General features: G+C 44.5%; 1 pseudogene; it reads left to right on the top strand.

Annotated features, from left to right (window-relative positions):
* The first annotated feature begins 1,409 nt into the window (after positions 1-1,409).
* LOC142440222 (calponin-3 pseudogene) lies at positions 1,410-2,467 on the top strand (annotated as a pseudogene).
* The last annotated feature ends 3,686 nt before the right edge of the window (positions 2,468-6,153 follow it).

Raw genomic sequence — 6,153 nt, 5'->3', positions numbered from 1 at the left:
GCAGGGAACTGGCTAAGGCAGCTGTGCCCTGATCAGACCATCACAAAGCAAGAGACCCGAGAACTAGAAAGACAAGGCTCACCGAGCCATTTATCCCTCTGCCCTTCAATTAACCCCACATGTGTTTATCGGCCAGGTTGACACAATAAGCTAACTACCTCATAGACACATCAAAATGTGGAGCCAATGTTTCCCCTATCTAAGTTTATACGATAGGTTCTCAAACTTATTTTGTCTCTATAACTGGTTGAAGGGAGGAAAATTACTCAGTACTTCCCTGGCAATTGAAAACTTTTTCACCGTAGCCAGTATCCAGGGTAAAGTGTAGGTATCTGCTCTTGCTGCCCCTCCTGGACTGCTGCAGCACAGTTCAGGTGGCAGTATCACTCGCTTTGGCAAACACTCTATATGCTTCTCTAGGAAATGTTTCCATCTCTCTAACTCTTATCTAAAGAATTCTGCATTCTTCAGTTTACACCAGGGCCCATTTCGGCATCCTGGAGAGACTAGAATCGTGTCCTTTTTGAATGTTCTTTGAGGTTTGGAAACACAAAGAAGTCTGAAGGAGCAAGATCAGGACTGGAGAGTGGATGGAGTGAAGCTTCCCAACAGAATTCTCACTGGAGGAGCCCTTGCCACCCTGAAGAACAAGCAAGTGGCCTTGATGTGATGGGGCCTTGTTGTGATGGGGCCTTGTTGTGATAAGGGCCTTGTTGTGATGGGGTCTTTGTTGTGATGGGGCCTTGTTGTGATGGGGCCTTGTTGTGATGGGGGCCTTGATGTGATGGGGCCTTGATGTGATGGGGCCTTGTTGTGATGGGGCCTTGTTGTGATGGGGCCTTGTTGTGATGGGGTCTTTGTTGTGATGGGCAACGTTCTTTGAAACAACTTTCTTGACCTTTCCACAGCCATGTGATTTACATTTTTCAAAAACTTCCTAGTAACCCCCCATGATTGACCCAAGTTTCTTTGAGAAAATCTACCCATAATGTCACTTTGGAATTCCAAAATACTGTTGCTACCATGTTCTCAGATGACCTTTCCGACTTGAAATTAACTGGCCTGACAGAGCATTCCAGACGCCACTCTTTAGACTGGACCTTTTCGGAAGTGGCTGGCTAAGGAGTCTAAGGTCTATCACTGAGGGAACTTGTTTGAAGCCATCCCAGAGACATTGTTAAAAATATGTTTTGTGAAGCCAGCGCCGAGCAAGCGGGACACCAGAGAGGACCGGGCGGTTCTGAGAGACCCAGCTGGACTCTGTGCCCACAGCTCCGCCCGCGCCCTGCCGCCGTCTCCAGCACAGTCCAGGAGGGCGAGCTGAGAGCATCTCCTGATGCGGCCACTCCTTGGGGCCAGGAGCGGGGAAGCCGAGTGCTAGAGACCCCGGACTGAGCGCAGCCTCCGCCGCCGTCGCAACCACCATGACCCACTTCAACAAGGGCCTTCCTATGGGCTCTCGGCCGAGGTCAAGAACAAGATTGCGTCCAAGTAGGACCATCAGGCAGAAGAAGATCTTCACAATTGGATAGAAGAGGTGACTGACATGAGCTTTGGCACCAACTTTCAGCTGGGCGTAAAGGACGGCATCATCCTCTGCGAGCGCATCAACAAACTACAGCCAGGTTCCGTGAAGAAAATTAAGGAGTCCTCGCTAAACTGGCCTCAGTTGGAGAATATTGGCAACTTCATCAAAGCCATCCAGGCATGTGGCATGAAGCCCCATGACATCTTTGAAGCAAACGATCTCTTTGAAATCGGAAACATGACGCAGGTTCAGACCACGCTGGTGGCCCTAGCGGGTCTGGCTAAAACAAAGGGGTTCCCTACAACCATCGACATTGGAGTGAAGTATGCAGAGAAGCAAAGGAGACGTTTTGATGAAGGAAAGTTAAAAGCTGGCCAAAGTGTGATTGGCTTGCAGATGGGAACCAACAAATGTGCCAGCCAAGCCGGTATGACAGCCTATGGGACTTGGAGGCATCTCTATGATCCCAAAATGCAAACCGACAAGCCCTTTGACCAGACCACAATTAGTCTGCAGATGGGCACTAACAATGGAGCCAGCCAGGCGGGGATGTTGGCACCAGGCACCAGAAGAGACATCTACGATCAGAAGCTGACCCTACAGCCAGTGGACAACTCGACGATCTCTCTGCAGATGGGCACCAACAGAGTGGCTTCCCAGAATGGGATGAGTGTGTACGGACTGGGGCGGCAAGTGTATGACCCCAAATACTGTGCCGCCCCCACCGAACCCGTCATTCCCAACGGCAGCCAAGGAACAGGAACGAATGGGTCGGAGATCAGTGATAGCGACTATCAGGCCAAGTACCCAGATGAGTATCTCGGGGAGTACCCAGATGACTACCCCCGAGAGTACCAGTACGGCGACCAAGGCATCGATTACGAGAGTCACGCCGCCCGCGGAGGAGCTCAGTATCACTGCAGCGCTCTTGTGCCGTGAGAACCAGGCTAGCCTTGAGTGATTTCACTCTCGTCTTCCTAAAATACTATTCTGATTATACCTAAAAGAAATATTGCCTTACATACATTCCTTTTTCTGCTTCTTCCCTCGGTTGTTGCCCTGTAGTGCTGTAAGAGTTAACGCCTGCAGCAGAACCAGTGACTCGCATATGAAGTAAAAAGGAATACTGTGAAAGGGGAGTGCTCTTGGACAGCCAATTCTTTTATTAAAGATCTATGCATTTTTAGTCTTCTACTTAAAACTGGTATTTTCCAACAATAGGAAAAGTTTCTTTTTTTCCTGTTCTTTTTTTTTTTTTGGACAGTTCAGTATCTGGTTTCCACACGGGAGACTAAACTCGTGCTTAATAGCTAAATGTGGTCTTTGCCAACGAAATCTGAAATTTTTAGAGATTTACATATCAATGTTTCTACTGTATTGTTTGCTAATTTTTAAATAAACGTCGTGATCAGTGTGCACCCGTGACGGCACGTGACTCATTCTCTTCCCTGCGTGCACAAGGTCTTTGCGGGGTGGGGCTTCTAGAGGAGCGTGGGCAGCCTCTTCCTGTTTGTGCCAATGTATCAATACAGGATTGCTCTGTTTCCGACACTGTATTTAGTGCTGCATTTCTCAGCATAAACTCATCCCATTGTATTTTTTATAAACAAATATTTTTTTTGGAACATGGAAAAAAATGTTTTGTTTGAAACAAAGCCATGCGCCTATGAAATGCAAGTGTCTTGGGGGGCTTATCTTTGTATATATGGTACACTGGTTTTACTCTTCTAGAAAACCAGTCTATAACATGTGCTATCCAAACAGGTGCAGACATACAATATCATAAGAATTATTTTTCTGAATTGATTCCCAAGAGTTCCCAAATATCTCTACCTTCAGTACTAAAGAGGAAACTGCTAATCCGTGGCATCATGTTGCAATAGAAATGCATAAGCTATCACCATCAATGAATGAAATATTTGTAAATCCTTTGTTAAATTTTACCCTACATAGTTAATCAATTTTGATCTACTATAAAGTATTAAAAATTGAAGTTATTTGTAACTAATATATAAGGCATTGAGTTTTATATATTTTCCTTTTATTCTTTGTGACTTTGCTGAATTAATTAATCTTCTAGTATTTTAATAATTTTTTGTTGAATTATTTAATCTTTTAGTATTTTAATAAGTTTAATTAGTTTTTTTAGGCATACGATCATTTTGTTTCAAAACAGAGTTTATTTTTTTCCAACCTATTTGCCTTTTCTTCCCTTATCTTAATGCATGGACTAAGACTTCTACTGTAATGCTTAGTAGGCATGATGAAAAATTATATTCTTACTTTGTTCTTGTTCTCAGAAGGAACTGATTCAATTGCATTGGGCTGCTAACTGCAAAGTTCTAAATAGTCAGCCTCTCCAAGGTGGAAAGATGAAGCTTGTTGTTCCCATAAAGAATTACAGTATCAGAAATCCACAAGGTCAGTTCTGCCCTATCCCATAGTGTAGCTCGGAGTCAGAATTGATTTGATGGCAGTGAGTTTGCTTTCGAGTTTGTCCATTTAGTATTCTAGGTATAGGCAGCAGTGTCTTTCATCAAAGATGCTCCCTTATCTACCTTATTTGCTGAAAGTTTGTATTGTAAATTTCATGAAATGATTTTTCTACCTCCATTCACATAATCATGTGATTTTTTTCCTTTTAGGTTTGCTGATATCCTGAATTAACTAATGTTTGAATAGTGAGACAGTTTTGTATTCCTGAGATAAAGGCTATTTGGTCTTGATGCTATTTGGCCTTTAAAAATGTTCCTAGTCAAACAGCAGAATGGGTATAAGCCCAAGCTTGCAGGCCATCCAGCCTTCTGGTCAGGGACCAAGCAGCCTGGTAAAGAGGCGGACCAGTGCCAATGTGCTCCACACCATTTGTTCCAGGCCTAGGTCACTTGAACAGAGGGCCCTTACGACAGGTGGGATCAAATAGATGGGGGAAGGTAGAGGGGATGCTATATGCTGAGTGGTAGCCATGTGAGGTCCTCCGGAGAGGGAGGCAGCCCTGTCAGATGGATGACGCTTACTGATGGGCAGGGTAGCACAGAGGTGGGGAGAGGGAATGGTCAAGCTTTGGGGGGACACAGGTACATGTCTGTAGAGGGGAGGGAGGACTGACCTCCAAGTGAGGGGAGGAGAATGTAAGGGTGCTATTAGGAACATTAGGTGGGCAGGGTCTTTAGTGGTGTGCAGTGGGTCATCTTGGGGTTTCCCAGGAACCCAGAACGGGTGTTGAAGAGCACTGGGACACTGAACTCTGCATCCTTGGATCATGCGGCATGTTCCAGAAGCTGCATCGGTGATTTCCCCCGCTCCCCAGTACGGGAACCCTACTGGGTGAAATGGAAGCTACCGCAGACATGCTTGTAACCTGAGGACTCACGCCAGAAAGCACAGTGTCTGAGGAAGCAGGAGACAGCTGTACTGAGAGTGGTGCACTGTTGGTTGGCGGTCAAACAAACACTTCCTACATCAACATCCTGTGTGCTGTATTAAAAGTTGTATTATTTCGGCAATCCTGTGACAGCTATTTCATTATATTTTGCTTCTGCTTGTGTATATTGAGGTGCACCTCAGATGTGCGCTGCCATTGAGGGTCACCTCTTGAAGTGGTGTTGTTTGTTTCTCTTTTATTCAGTAGCTGAAACTCTGGGTCATTGAACCTATAGGGAACGAAAACATAACAAGGCTTGGGGGGGCGGGGAGGTGCACATTATAGAGATAAGAAAGCAATGACTTCAAGAAGCCCAGGAAGGAAAACTATGTTTTAAGACTGATTATAGAAACAATTATGTTTGACACGACTAAACCATGGAATGATATAACATATGTATTAATTCTCAATTTCTGGCACATTAAAAAAAAAAGCATAGATCCAGAAATGAGTTCTGGGCTCACACTGAATCCTAGCTCCAATTTAAGAACAATTAGTTCTTATATCAGGACCCAGCTCAATACTCACCTTCATGAGATCATCACTGAAGATAAGGGTGCTACAGAAAAGTGTTCCGAAGAAAGTAGATGGTGCCCGGCTATCCATCAGAATAGTGCCTGGGGTTTTGTATTCAAACAAGCAGGCATTTAAGTGAGGAGTCAACCAAGTCCACACAGAAGAAACACACTAACGTGTGTGATCCAAAATGTCAATTACAAAATTTGAATATGGTTAAGAGAAAAGTATCAGAGCTAAAATTTTAAACCCATAATTTGTAGAAGGCTATAGAGGAGAGTGGGAGTCCAAACCTCATCTGCAGAGTATTTGGTCGGATGGAGCTGCTGGCAGATCTGCTCCAGCCAAAAGCAAGAGTCTCAAACAGCCTTACAAACAGGCAGACACCATTGTAATCTTGTTTATGCTGGATCGAGCTCAGTGCTTGGCCAGTTGACTTCCCCATAGACGGCCTGGATTTGTTCTGGGTGCAAGTATCTATTAGATATTCTATGACAGAAATTTCTTCCATGACTTATTGAATGTGGATGGTGTCTTCTCCCTCTCACACATTATTTGTATTTTTGTCTTTATATTAATATCATCTTATTACCACCTTAGTGCGATTTGTTTTTCATTGTCTTCTGTTGGGTTTCCCAGCTGTGAAACACAGGAGGAGTGGAGGTATCATGATAATAACTGATAC

The sequence above is a fragment of the Tenrec ecaudatus genome, chromosome 1 (assembly GCF_050624435.1).
Source record: "Tenrec ecaudatus isolate mTenEca1 chromosome 1, mTenEca1.hap1, whole genome shotgun sequence".
NCBI lineage: Eukaryota > Metazoa > Chordata > Mammalia > Afrosoricida > Tenrecidae > Tenrec > Tenrec ecaudatus.
The sequence above is the reverse complement of the archived record's forward strand: the minus strand, read 5'-3'. Positions and strand labels throughout refer to the sequence as shown.